Genomic DNA, 14,369 nt, shown 5'->3' on the forward strand with positions numbered 1-14,369 from the left:
GTGCGGTAGGCAGCATGTTCTTTTAGAAGGATGGCAGAATGAAACAGCCCACTTAGCATAAGCCTGGGGGTTGGGGGTGGAGAAGGGGCAAAGGGTCGGGTTTAGCTTGGAGAGGACAGGGTGGGGATGGGGCATCCAGAGTGGGTTGGCAGACCGTAGGGCAGCATCCATTCTAAAAAGAGGGACAATGATGGAGGCACACCAGTCTCTCACCCCCATTAACTCTACCACCTGAAGCCTGAACATGGTGACCTTCTGAGATTCCTTCCACCCCTGATCCTCCTCCTGCCAGCCCAGGGTTAAGGCCAGGGCCTCAGGTTGGCTATCCAGGGGAACATTATGGGCCTCACCAGTGACAAAAACTGGGCAGAATTTCCTCTTCAAAGTTTCATCCATCAATCAAACTTACCATAAATTGTTAACGTGTAATGTGCCTGGATGGAGCTGATAGGATTGTATGCAATGCAGGTATAGGTCCCACAGTCATTTTTCCTAGCATTGAGGATGATGAGGCTTCTGTTCCTGTTTATGAGCTGGTGATGCTGAGAGATTTCCCCTCCGTCATTCTGCCACTGATACCCGTCCGGTTTTCCAGAAACATCACAGGTCAGCGCGATGGTGGAATCCAGGGAGCTGGAGTTGCTCAGTATCGAAGCACTTAACAACTCATCTGAACAGGAAAAATGCTGATTAAAGAACTGCGATATTAAAATCATCATTTTCTTAAATTTGATGCGATTCATTATTGTCACATGTAGTACTATACAGTGAAAAATATTGCTTCTTGCACACTACACAGACAAGGCATATCATTCATGGAGAAGGAAAGGAGAGAGTGCAGAATGTAATGTTACACTCTCAGCTCGGGTGTTGAAATAAATTTCCCTGTACAGTATGGTGGGAATTGCGTGTAAAAGAATTTTGCTCCTATACAGCAGCTTCTTACATCCAAACTATGTCCCAATGTGTTTCCCAGTCATTTTGAAAGTACAGTTTTGGATGCACACAGTAATGAATTTGTCCAGACTTTTATCACAAACAGCAATGGGATGAATGGTCATGGATTTAAGGGAATAGGAAGAAAGTGGAAAAGCACAAAAGGTGAACTGTCTGCTCTTTGGACAATTTAAGACAAATAAATTTGAAGAGTCATCTGATAAAAAGTCAGATCCGCAACAAGACAGCAATCATTCAGCTCTGAGGAAGAGTCATCCAGACTCGAAACATTGGCTCTATTCTCACTCCACAGATGCTGTCTGAGACTTTCCAGCATTTTTTGTTTTTGTAGTGTTCATTCAATTGCAATGTCATGGACTATATTCCAAGTCTTTGACAGGAATGTTACGGTTATTCACGCCAACAGGATTTTCCCATCCCGCTGCAATGAAGGGAGATTTGACTGGATGCCAATTTCTCAGTTCTGACTGCAGTGGAGTGGGGTGTGAACAGCCAGTGAGATCGCGCCTTTTGAGTTAATCTGTGTGAAATGTTTTCAGCTACTATTTACCAAAGTGGTTCAGCTTTCTATTTTCGCCAGTTAAGCTGTTGATTGAATCAACAGATTAATAGGTCAGTACAAGATTGATGGCTGAATTTTACACACTCCCCCTATGGTGAGTTTACAGGCACGGTGTGAGCTTGAAGCAGCACGGGTGGGCTTCCCGCAGGGCTGCCAGCCACCCCGACCTCTCAACACTTTTACACAGAGGTGAAAAAGGCAGGTAATGCACTCTGACACCAATCGAGGCCCTTATTGGCCAATAGGGCATTTAGTGCGCAGCCTCAATATTTACTCCGGTGGGAAGAGTTCCTATGTACGGATGAAGCCCAGAATTAGTTGAGTTTAGGCCTCAGGGAGGAAGGGGAGGGATGCCTTTATTGCAAGCGCTCTTTCAACTTTGGTTGCCCCTCTACTCTTAAGGAATATTAAGAGCCAGACCTTCCTCGACTCCAGCCTCTTCCCTGACTCCCAATCCGTCGCTGTCCACTGAAGCTTCTGGCACTACAGGGGCTCGAGAACTGTTGGCTAATCAGCTTGACTGGCAGTTTGAAGAGAATGCAAAGAAGGTTCACCAGGATGTTGCCTGGTCTCAAGAGCACTGGCTATCAGGAGAGGTTGAATAAACTAGGATTAATTTCACTGGAAAGACAGAGGTTGAGGGGAGACCTGATAGAGGTCTACAAAATTATGAGAGGTGCAGACAGGATGGACTTTTAGAGACATTCTCCCAGGGTAGAAGTGTCAATTGCAACGTGGGCACCGGTACAAGGTGAGAGGGGAAAGTTTAAGGGAGATGTGCAGGGCATGTTTTACATGCCGAGAGTGCGGGATGCCTGAAATGCGCTGCAGAATAGGTGGTAGAAGCCTACCTTTGAACTTGTATAATGTTTGAAATAATACTTGAAAATTGTACATCTGATGTGCTAAGGCACATTTGGCAACATTTAAGAAGTATCTGGATAGGTTCATGAATGGAGAGGGAATAAAGGCAGGAAGTGTTTTTTAGTTAGTTAAGGCATCACAATCAGCACAGGCTTGGAGGGCCAAAGGGCCTGTTCTTGTGCTGTGCTTTTCTTTGTTCTTTGTTCAATTCTCAAAGGAAGTTCTTCCTTCCTCAGTGAGGGATAGAAGTCCAGCCTGCAGCCAATTAACGCTTGGCGGCAGGCAGTACTGATGGGAACATGTCCCTCCTGATTCTTCAGATAGAAGGGCTGTAACCCCATCATCCTACATTTATTTCCACTGTCTGGAGAGTCTTGATCTTTTGGACATAACTGCCACATCGGTCAGGAGTGATGTCAGGAAAATTAGGCAAAGTATATTCAAGACTTTCTTCCACAAACAATAATTAAGGTTACATCAATTTTTAATTTTAAAGCTGATATCAATCGATTACTATCAATCGATTACTACCAACCAAGTTATTAAGGGTTTTGGGGTCAGTACATGTCCATGGAGTCAAAACATAGAAAATAGGAGCAGGAGGCCATTCAGCCCTTCGAGCCTGCTCCACCATTCATTATTATCAAGATTGATCATACAACTCAATAGCCTAATCCTGCATTGTCCGCATTTCCCTTGAGCTCCTTCACCCCGAGAGCTGTATCTAACACTTTTCTGAAAGCATAAAATGTTGTGGCTTCAACTACTTTCTGTGGTAGTGAATTCCACAGGTTTACCACTATCTGAGTGAAGAAATGCCTCCTCATCTCAGTCCCAAAGGACGGCACGGTGGCACAGTTGTTAGCACTGCTGCCTCACAGCACCAGGAACCCTGGTTCAATTCTGACCTCAAGTCACTGTCTGTGTGGAGTTTGCATATTTTCCCTGTGTCTGCATGGGTTTCCTCCGGGTGCTCTGGTTTCCTCCCACTGTCCAAAGATGTGCGGGTTAGGTTGATTGGTCATGCTAAATTGACCTTAGTGTCAGGAGGTTAGCGGGGTAAATATGTGGGGCTGACTCAATAGGCCGAATGGCATCCTTGCAGGGATTTATGAAAAGGTTTATCCGTATCCTCAGACCCCTGGTTCTGGACACTCCCTTCACCGGAAACATATTTTTTGCATCTGCCCTGTCTAGCCCTGTTAGAATTTTATTGGTTTCTATGAGACATTCCCCCCCAGCCAAGTTGGAGACAACTGAGTTTTGGCCTTAACACCCAGAACACTCCAACATCTGAATTTTCCCCTTTGGTGGATGGCTATTTGGGAAATGCCACGGTTATGGTCCCAGTCCCAGTCTTTCAACCACTGTAACCCAGCAGAATGAGAGGGGTCAGTGTATTTTGTCATAATATAAATCATTGCTGCAAAATCCATGGATTTACCGATTATCCATAGCTGGACAGTTTGAACAGCGATGCTTTGCAGATTGATGGAAAGTATGTAAAGACCCTCGTCAGAATGAGTTAAATGATGAAGGACAAATGATCCGTTAGATCGGGAGAATTCGAGACGATCTTTGTACTTATTCATTAAGGAAGGTTCAGCATCTCCTTTACGAAACTGCAGCACTTTTGCCATGGTTCCATTTTTTGCATTTCCACCGGACATTTGCCATTGCAAAAACATGGCATCTTTCTGCTGCTCATCACCAACTCCAGGAAAATGCACAGAGCTGCCAGGCTTACGATAAACTTCCACTTCATCTTCACCTGTGGAAAACAGAAACAATTATTACCAGCCTCTATGCAGTTTAGGATGAGTATTTAGTGTTGTTCCATGCACTGAGTAAACGGTTCTCATGTGAATCAACGTTGTTTTACTGCAAATAACATAGCTGATAAATGCACAGAGCTGCAGCATAATAGGACTCATAGAAACACAGGAATTAAAGTTTATTTATTTGCAAGTCACAAGTAGGCTGACATTAACACTGCAATGAAGTTACTGTGAAAATCCCCTAGTCGCCACACTGCTCAGGTACACTGAGGGAGAATTTAGCATGGCCAATGCACCTGACAAGCACATCTTTCAGACTGTGGGAGAAAACCAGAGCACCCAGAGGAAACCCATGCAGACACAGGGAGAATGTGCAAACTCCACACAGACAGTAACCCAAGCCGGGTCCCTAGTGCTGTGAGGCAGCAGTGCTAACTACTGTGCCACCGTGCCACCCAAACAGAAATAGGCAACTCAGCCCTTCGAGCCTGTTCTGCCAATCAATCAGGTCATGGCTGATCTCTTCCTGGCCTCCCCTCCCATTCTCCATGTCCCTTGAACCCATTTTTTTTATTAGAAATATATCTATCTGCTTCTTGAAACCATCCAACGATTCAGACTCCACTGCGCCATGAGGCAGCGAGTTCCACAAATTCACCATCCTCTGCAAGAAGTAGTTCCTCCTCATCTCAGTGTTAAATCTACCACCTCTCAACTTTTAGCTGTGGCCTCTTGTTCTAAATCGTCCCATAAAAGGAAACATTTGGTCTACATTTACTCTATATCAATCCTTTTTAATATTTTATGTACCTCGATGAGATCCCCTCCCATCCTTCTAAACTAAGTGAGCATCAGCCCAAACTGTTAAATCTCTCCTTATTTTTCAGCCATTCCATCCCTTGAATCAACCTGGTGAACTTCCTTTGAACTATCACCAATGCCACTGTGGCATCAGGGTGGCACAGTGGTTAGCAATGCTGCCTCTCAGCATCAGGGACCCAGGTTCAATTCCAGCCTCAGGTTACAGCCTGTGTGGAGTTTGTACATTCTCTCGTGTCTGCATATGTTTCCTCCAGGGGCTCCAGTTTCCTCCCACAGTCTGAAAGACATGCTGGTTCGGTGGTTTGGCCATGCCAAATTGCCCATTAATGTCAGGGGGATTAGTGGAGTAAATAAAAGGTGTTGTGGGGATAGAACCTGGGTTGGATTGTTGTCAGTGCAGACCCAATGGGCTGAATGGCCTCCTTCTGCACTAGAGCTTCAGTGATTCTGTGACTGTAATGTAATGTCCACCCGTTTATGTTGCCACTGTGCAACTGCCTAAGCTGTCCATGCTCTGCACATTCTCAGGTGCTGGACTGGACTACAAAAGCAGCAGACAGGCGAACGGAAAATCTCAAGTGAGAACCCACACTTTAACAAATGCTGCTGAGTGAGCAGAAAATTACAGGCAGTTTGTTTGTGGTTTTCTGGTGATGTTCTCACACTTTGGACAGGATAAGCAACAGAGCAGGACCTGTCAAAATTCTACACACAAATTTTCATTCTATGTTGAAGCTTGGGAACACCACCAAGTTCCCCTCCAAGCCACCCGCCCATACTGACTCGGGTATATCGTCATTCCTTCATTGTCACTGGGTCAAAGTCCTGAAACTTCCCCCCAGCACCCCCCCCAAACCCCCCAACAACACTATGGATCAAGCCACAGCACACGTACTGCAACAGTCCAAGAAGGTGGCTCACCATCATTTTCTCAAGGACAGCTAGGGATGGGCAATAAATGCTGGCCAGCCAGCGATGCCCGTGTCCCACGAATAAATAAAAAGAATGTTTATTTACATTGACCCAGAGTTTTCAACATCACAATTGACAAAATCTGCACTGATGTTGAGAGATGAGCATTGGGACCCGGACTGAGGTTCTGACACATACAGATAAGCTAAAGTTAAAGTATATTTATTAATCACAAGTAAGGCTTACATTAACACTGCAATGAAGTTACTGTGAAATTCCCCTAGTCACCACACTCTGGCATCCGCCTGGGTCAATGCACCGAACCAGCACATCTTTCAGAGATGCTGTAACTGCCTGTGAAGTTTAAACTGATTTCTACTGCCCGGACCTTCAACAAATGTCTCCAACACAGAGGTCAGTATCAGAGATCTGGGTGAGCTAGGCAGGACTTTGCTGCATACTTGTCCTAGAAATGTTATCCTGATTAACACCTGTTCTAACTCAGTTTTAGCCAACAAAACTGAACTGAGAATCAAACCACACCACATCACACCTCCCTAAATCACAAATCTCCACCACACGCAACTACCACCTCCTCCACACTATCCACCTGAACATACCCTTCCTGAGTTGATCTGACCCAACTAGTCCAACGCAACTATCTTCCTGCCCTGATCCTCAAACTACACCCACTCAACCAAACCAAACCACTCCCCAACCCAACTGCACATCCCTCCATATCATACCCAACCCAATTATCCCCAACTGATTACCCCATGGAAAAAGAACCCTGCGACCCCAACCCTGCTACTTCTCTCACTACCCATTCATCCACTCACTAACCTATTCACCCACTCAAAGACTTGAGGCCTTTAAAAATCTGCCTGAATACAACAACTAAAATCACAGGTAGGGTTCACATCCACTCTTGTTCTTCTGCAAAGATGGCTGCCCTGGCCAGGATTGGAAATCCCAGCTGAAAATGGGCAGGAGCATTGGATCAGACAGAACATTGCAGGAGTTGGCAATGAGCTGGCTATAAGATCTGGCCCAGTGTGAGGTTAAAAAGTGGTACCAAGTGATTTCGGGGCTCTCCAGCCCCACAGTGTTGGCCAGTAGCAGGATATTCAGGTACCAAACTTGTCAATGGAATTTCGCATTGACTCCACCTCATCCCACTGGAAAATCCGCAGTGAGGTGCAACATTGCTGGGATCACAAGATCCCAAATGGCGTGAACACCAGTAAGTTCCATCATCTTTGAAGACATAAAAGAATGACATAAAATTTATATTGCATTTTTCATTCCTTAGGGCACTCCAAACCGCTTGACTGCCAATATGTACTTTTGAAGGTAAGTTACTGTTGTAACATATGCAATTTACACACCGCTTCATAGAATCATAGAATCCCTACAGTGCAGGAGGAAGCCATTTGGTCCATCGAGCCTGTACCAATAACAATCCCAACCAGGTGCTATCCGCGTAACCCCACGTATTTACTCAAATAATCCCCATGACACTGAGGGGCATGACCAATCAACCTGCACATCTTTGGAGTGCAGGAGGAAACTGGAGCACCCAAAGGAAATCCACATAGACTTGGGGAGAACATGCAAACTCCACACAGTCAGCCAAGGCAGGAATTGAACCTGGGTCACTGGGGCTCTGAGGCAGCAGTGCTAACCACTGTGCCACCATGCCAATTAAATATTTGTGAATGGGGTAGCAATCAATTGGGCTGTTTTGACCTGAATGCTGTTGAGCTTCTCGAGTGTTGTTGGAGCTGTACTCAGAGGCAAGTGGAAAGTATTCCATCACGCTCCTATATGTGCCTTTTGGACAGGCTTTGAGAAGTCAGGAGGTGAGTTACTCGCTGCAGCATTCCTCAACTTTGCCCTGTTCTTGTAGCACAGTATTTATATAGTTAATCCGCTTCAGTTTCTGGTCAATGGTAACCCACAGGACGTTGATAGTAGGGGATTTGGCAATGGTAATTCCATTGACTGTGAAGATGCGGTGGTAAGACCCTCTCTTATTGCAGATAGCCATTACCTGGCACTTGTGTGGCATAAATGTTACATGTCATTTGTCAACCCAAGCCTGCATATTATCCAGCTTTGGACATAAACTGCTTCAGGAATCGGGAATGGTGCCTCAGTGCAATGGTGCTCACCCTGGAATCTACATCCCCTCAGCACTGCACCCTGGCACTGCCTCCAGCACTGCCCCCGCCGAATGATGCATTTCCCTGGGGAGTTCCCGTCTGTTGCGCATATGTATGATGTGGGTATGCCGGCGTTGGACTGGCGTAAACACAGTAAAAAGTCTGACAACACCAGGTTTTAGTCCAACCTATTTATTTGATAATATACTCACTAGCTTTCGGGTTAGCCCCTTCGTCAGGTGAATGGAGAGTTCTGGCCTCAGACAGAGCATATAAAGCACAGACAGTTTAGAGATTACTGATTAAAATGCGAATCCTTACACCTAACCTGCTGTTCAAGACCTGAAGTGGCTGATAATGTGAGTGGAAGGAGCACTGATCACAGTTTAAAGAGATGTGTATTGTCTCCAGACAGTACAGTAAGTGAGGTTTTGCAAACCCAGGCAAGTCACGGGGGTTACAGATAGTGCGACATGAACCCAAGATCCCTGTTGAGACCGTCCTCATGTGTGCGGAACTTGGCTATCAGTCTCTGCTCAGCGACTCTGCGCTGTAGTGCGCCACAGCGAAAAACCGCACCAATCTCCTCAGAAGGCAAACACAGGACACAGTGGACAGAATACCCTTCGTCGTCCAGTACTTCCCCGGAGCGGAGAAGCTACGACATCTTCTCCGGAGTCTTCAACATATCATTGATGAAGACGAACATCTCGCCAGGGCCATCCCCACACCCCCACTTCTTGCTTTCAGACAACCACACAACCTCAAACAGACCATTGTTCGCAGCAAACTACCCAGCCTTCAGGAGAACAGTGACCACAATACCACACAACCCTGTCACAGCAACCTCTGCAAGACATGCCGGATCATCGACACGGATACCATCATCACACGTGAGAATACCATCCACCAGGTACATGGTAAATACTCTTGCAACTCAGCCAACATTGTCTACCTGATACGTTGCAAGAAAGGATGTCCCGAAGCATGGTACATTGGGGAGACCATGCAGACGCTACGACAACGGATGAATGAACATCGCTCGACAGTCACCAGGCAAGACTGTTCCCTTCCTGTTGGCGAACACTTCAGTGGTCACGGGCATTCAGCCTCTGACCTTCGGGTAAGCATTCTCCAAGGCGGCCTTCACGACACACGACAGCGCAGAGTCGCTGAGCAGAGACTGATAGCCAAGTTCCGCACACATGAGGACGGTCTCAACAGGGATCTTGGGTTCATGTCGCACTATCTGTAACCCCCATGACTTGCCTGGGTTTGCAAAACCTCACTGTCTGGAGACAATACACATCTCTTTAAACTGTGATCAGTGCTCCTTCCACTCACATTATCAGCCACTTCAGGTCTTGAACAGCAGGTTAGGTGTAAGGATTCGCATTTTAATCAGTAATCTCTAAACTGTCTGTGCTTTATATGCTCTGTCTGAGGCCAGAACTCTCCATTCACCTGACGAAGGGGGTAACCCCGAAAGCTAGTGAGTATATTATCAAATAAATAGGTTGGACTAAAACCTGGTGTTGTCAGACTTTTTACTGCGCATATGTATGACATGGGAGAGCCATCAAGTTCTTCTATTACTGGCGTCTGTTGTGGTTTCAGAGAACTTCAAAAGTGCTCAGGAGATCAAGAATTCAGAGCACAGGGCTTTTAACCAGCAAGAGTTTATCTGAAAGCAAGATCTGTTTTACTGGTGCTCCTGGCTTCATGTTTAGTCATACTGATACTGTTCTGAAAATATACTATTAAACTTTGGTATTTATTATATAAAAAAGCTAGTTTACTTTAACCTTATTAACACACTAACAATCTCCCCTTGATACTCAATGGCATTTGAACTGAACTAGCCATGTAAATACTGCAGTTACCAGAGTGCCAGAGCTGGGAATCATATCATAAATCACTAATTTCCTGGCTCTCCAAAGCCTATCCACCATCTGCAAAGCACAAGTAAGGAGTGTGATGGAATCACAATCCCACTCAGGCCCTATTCCCGTAACCCCACATATTTACCTTGCTAATCCCTCTGACACTAGGGTCAATTTAGCATACCCAATCCACCTAACCCACACATCTTCAGACTGTGGGAGGCAACCTGGGTACTCAGGAGGAAACCCACGTGTGGTGTAGGTTCACTGCCAATGCTGTTAAGAAGAGAGTTTGAGGTTTTTAACGCAGCAATGTTTAAGGAATTGTGATAGATGACCAGGTTCGGATGGTGTGTGACTTGGAGGAGAAGGTGTTCCTATCCACTTTTATCCCTTCTCCTTCTAAGTAGTGGAAGTCATGAATGGACGGTTATTGCTCCACATCTTATAAAATGCATATTTCAGTTAGTGAGTGTTGGTGCTGGAGGCAGGTTTTCTAAAAGATATTCTTTCATCTACTTGCCTGGATGAGCGCAGGAAGCTTAACACCATCTGCAACAGTGCAGACCAAATGACTGGTGTCCTATCAATCGAATGATTCACTCCCTCCACCAGTGATGCACAGTGACAACAGTGCACACCAATTAAAAGACTGCCAATTAGTACCTCATCAAGTCTCCTTCGACAGCACCTACCAAATTGCTTCTATCACCTAGAAGACGAGGGCAATATCTGCCTGGGAACACTTGCAAGTTCCTCTCTAAGTCCCAAACCATTGGAAATGTATCATTGTTTCTTCACTGTCCCTGATTCAGAATCCTGGAACTCCCTCTTTAACAGCACTGTGGCCGCACCAACAACACGTACACTGCAACGGTTCGAGATGAGAGTTCACTATCACCCTTGTAATATCAATTAGGAATGGCCAATAAATGCTGGTTTAGCCAGTGACACCTCTACAGATGAAAGAATATCTTATAAAAAATCTGTCTCCAGCACCAACACTCACTAACTGGAATATGCATTTTATAAGATATGTAGCAATAACCATCCAGCTCATGATTTCCACCACTTAGAAGGATAAGGGTTGAAGGTGGATAGGAACACTTTCTCCTCCAAGTCACATGCTGTCTGAACCTGGACATCTGTCACAATTCCTTAAAAATTTCCGCATTAAAAACCTGGAACTCTCTTCTTAACAACACTGGCGGTGAACCTACACCACAGGTGGGTTTCCTCTGGGTGTCCAGGTTGTCTCCCACAGTTCGAAGATGTGTGGGTTAGGTGGATTGGGTATGCTAAATTGACCCTAGTGTCGGGGGATTGGCAGGGTAAATACGTGGGGTTAGGGGAATGGGGCCTGACTGGGATTGTGATAGGTGTAGACTCAATGGGCTGAAATACCTCCTTTTGCACTGTAGGGATTCTATGATTCTATGATGACTGCAGTTTTTGAAGAAACAGGGATCACCATTATTTTAAGCCAATTAGTGATGAGTGGCCTTTCCACTGATGTCCACATATCAGGAACTAATTTATAAACCTGTACTTTAATGCAATATTCCTCAGCACACTTCAGAAAATGACATCTAAATAACTCTGAAAGTAAATATTTTATCCAAGAAACCATACTTACCTATGATAAGTTGAATGAAGCCAATCAGAAGGGTCAGTTGGAAGAAACAGTGCATTCTGTATGGGGATGTGTCACTCAAGATGGAAAAATCCTTGTGAAATGTGTTAACTCACGGTCTGTAAAGTTAGCAATTCAAATATATTAGAGAGTGATGAAATGGGAATAAAAGTCTTGCATTTAATTCCTTTCATGACCTCAGGATGTTCCAGAGTCTTTTCCAGCCAATTAAATACATTTCAGATGTAGTCACTGTTGGAACATATGAAACATAACAACCAAGCTACTACAAGCAGAAAACGTGATAATCTTCAGATAATGTTTCTTTTCAGTGATGCTGGCTGTGGGATAAAGATCGATCAGAACCTCTGAACACCCTGATATTTCGGGTGGCACAGTGGCACAATGGTTAGCACTGCTGCCTCACAGTGGCAGGGACACAGATTTGATTCCCGGCTTAGGTCATTGTCAGTGCAGAGTCTGCACGTTCTCCCCGTGTCTATATGAGTTTCTTCCGGGTGCTCCAGTTTCCTCCCACAATCCAAAAGACGTGCGGGTTAGGTGTATTGGCCATGCTAAATTCCCCCTCTGTATACCCGGACAGACGCTGGAGTGGGGTGACTAGGAGATTTTCAAAATAACTTCATTGCGGTGGTTTTATGCAAGCTGACTTGTGACATCAATAAAAAAACCTTAAACTTCAAAACAGTGTCTCAAGGTTTTTTTTTATCTATCTGAGAGGAAAAAAGGGCTTAAGTTTAAAGTCTAACTGTAAAATGGCACTTCTAACCGTGTAGCACTCCCACCAACACGACTCTGGTGTGCTAACCTCAAGTCTGCAGTCATTCAGCACGGATCCTAAGCGAATGTCCATACAGAGACATTGATTTTATCATTGTACAAGCACACACAAACACATGCGCTGGGTGGCAAGGTGACTTAGTGGTTAGCATTGATGCCTCACAGCGCCAGGGACCTGGATTTGATTCCCGGTTTGGGTGATGTCTGTGTGGAGCTTACACGTTCTCCGTGTCTGCGTGGGTTTCCTTCAGGTGCTCTGGTTTCCTCTCACACACATTGACATGTAATGTGGTTAATCTGTCATTTTCACAAAGCAATCAGTGACTAATTATTTTGGCAGAGCTGCAGGTATGGGACTGCATATGTAATGCGGTAAACCAGAGGCTTAGGTTGATCCTCTGAAGACACGAGTTCAAATCCTAATATAAGAATTTATATTCCATTAGTACATAAATCTGGACAACAACAAAAGATTAGTCTTAGTAAAATTGATCAGTAAATGACTACATTGTCACGAAAACCCATTTGGTTCACCAGTGTCCTTCCAAAACCCTACCATACAGTCATACCCTCTATGTTGGGGGTGACAAGAATTCAGAATATATTTCAGTAACTATCACCACGATGGCCCTGGTAGCACTACAACTAAACCATTAACCGAGTTACCAAGTTATATATCTGGGCATATCCGGCAAAATTAGCCTGTGGAAAATGATGAGACCTAACAAGAGGGAAACCTCATCCTCACCATTTTACCTCACAGATGCACCTGCCCATGACAGCATTTCTAGGAGTAACAATTGCACAAGCCCTTGTGGAGATAAAGTTCTGTCTTCCAGCAGATGTTAGAATGTAACCCATGACAACTTGGTATTGGATGTAATGTGGCCAATGGGAACAAAATGTAAGGGTCAGCTGACCCAGTAAAACATGGAACCAATCACAGAGTGATGTAATAGTCAGGTGACCAGCTGATTCACTTTAAATAAGGAACTATGTAAAATTGCGGGGAGCTTGGAGTGGCCCAGGGTGAGGCCCCAAGTTTGGAGTCATGATGTTTCTTTACTAAACCCTTTCTTTGATTTATAAGTTGGAGAAAGTTTTGTTGTATTTTCATTAGCTGCATTTTGAAGAGTTCCTTTTGAAGCAACAGAGGACACATTCCGTCATGTTGTGTCATACATCTGCAACCTTTCAACTTGTAATAAGATGCTTTGCTCCCTCCTTTCAGCCAGCTGAACTTTCAGATTCTGCTGGTTTCTTCCAATCACTTCAAACAATCAAGAAGTGGTTGAGTACTTAGAGTTCCAGGGTATCCAGATCTCCAACAATCTGCCCTGGTCCCTCCATGCTGACGCTATAGTTAAGAAATCCCACCAATGCCTCTACTTTTCCATGGAGGTGAGTGAAATTCTGTTACAATTGTCAATTTTTACAAATGCACCATAGAAAGCATCCTTTCTGGTTGTAACACAGCTTGGTATGGCTCTTGCTCTGACCCAACCCTCAAGAAACTATAAAGGGTTGTGAATGTAACCCAGTCCATTACGCAAACCAGCCTCCCATCCATTGACACCCATTTAAACTTACTGCAGCCTCGGGAAAGCAACCAGCATAATCAAGGACCCCACACGACCTGGGCATACTCTCTTCCACTTTCTTTCATCAGAAAAAAGACAAGAAGTCTGAGATCACAACTTACTTAAGAACACCTTCTTGTCTGCTGCCATCAGACTTTTGACTGGACCTACCATATATTAAGTTGATCTTTCTCTGCACCCTAGTTACGACTGTAACACTACATTCTGCACTCTCTCCTTTCCTTCTCCTCTATATAATGTAGGAATGGTAAGTTTTGTCTGTATAGCACACAAGAAACAATACTTTTCATTGTATATGAATACATGTGACAATAATAAATCAAATCAAAAACAGTCAACCTCCAGAGATCAGGACCATCAGTGATAATTCCCCCTTCTCAGTCCCAATGGC

At 44.8% G+C, this 14,369-nt stretch overlaps 1 long non-coding RNA gene across 2 annotated transcripts in view; it reads right to left on the reverse strand.

Annotated features, from left to right (window-relative positions):
• Nucleotides 1-4,071: 4,071 nt before the first annotated feature.
• The window catches only part of LOC145348527 (uncharacterized), a 45,120-nt gene continuing 34,822 nt past the window's right edge, over nt 4,072-14,369 (reverse strand). For both annotated transcript variants that reach the window (XR_013887949.1, XR_013887948.1), the window contains exons 2-3: nt 11,580-11,695; nt 4,072-4,154 (exon numbers count right to left, since the gene is read on the reverse strand). This is a non-coding gene — a long non-coding RNA (uncharacterized LOC145348527). The remainder of the gene's footprint in view (nt 4,155-11,579; nt 11,696-14,369) is intronic.

Source organism: Carcharhinus amblyrhynchos, chromosome 9 (assembly GCF_965287045.1).
Source record: "Carcharhinus amblyrhynchos chromosome 9, sCarAmb.v2.hapA, whole genome shotgun sequence".
Classification (NCBI taxonomy): Eukaryota; Metazoa; Chordata; class Chondrichthyes; order Carcharhiniformes; family Carcharhinidae; genus Carcharhinus; species Carcharhinus amblyrhynchos.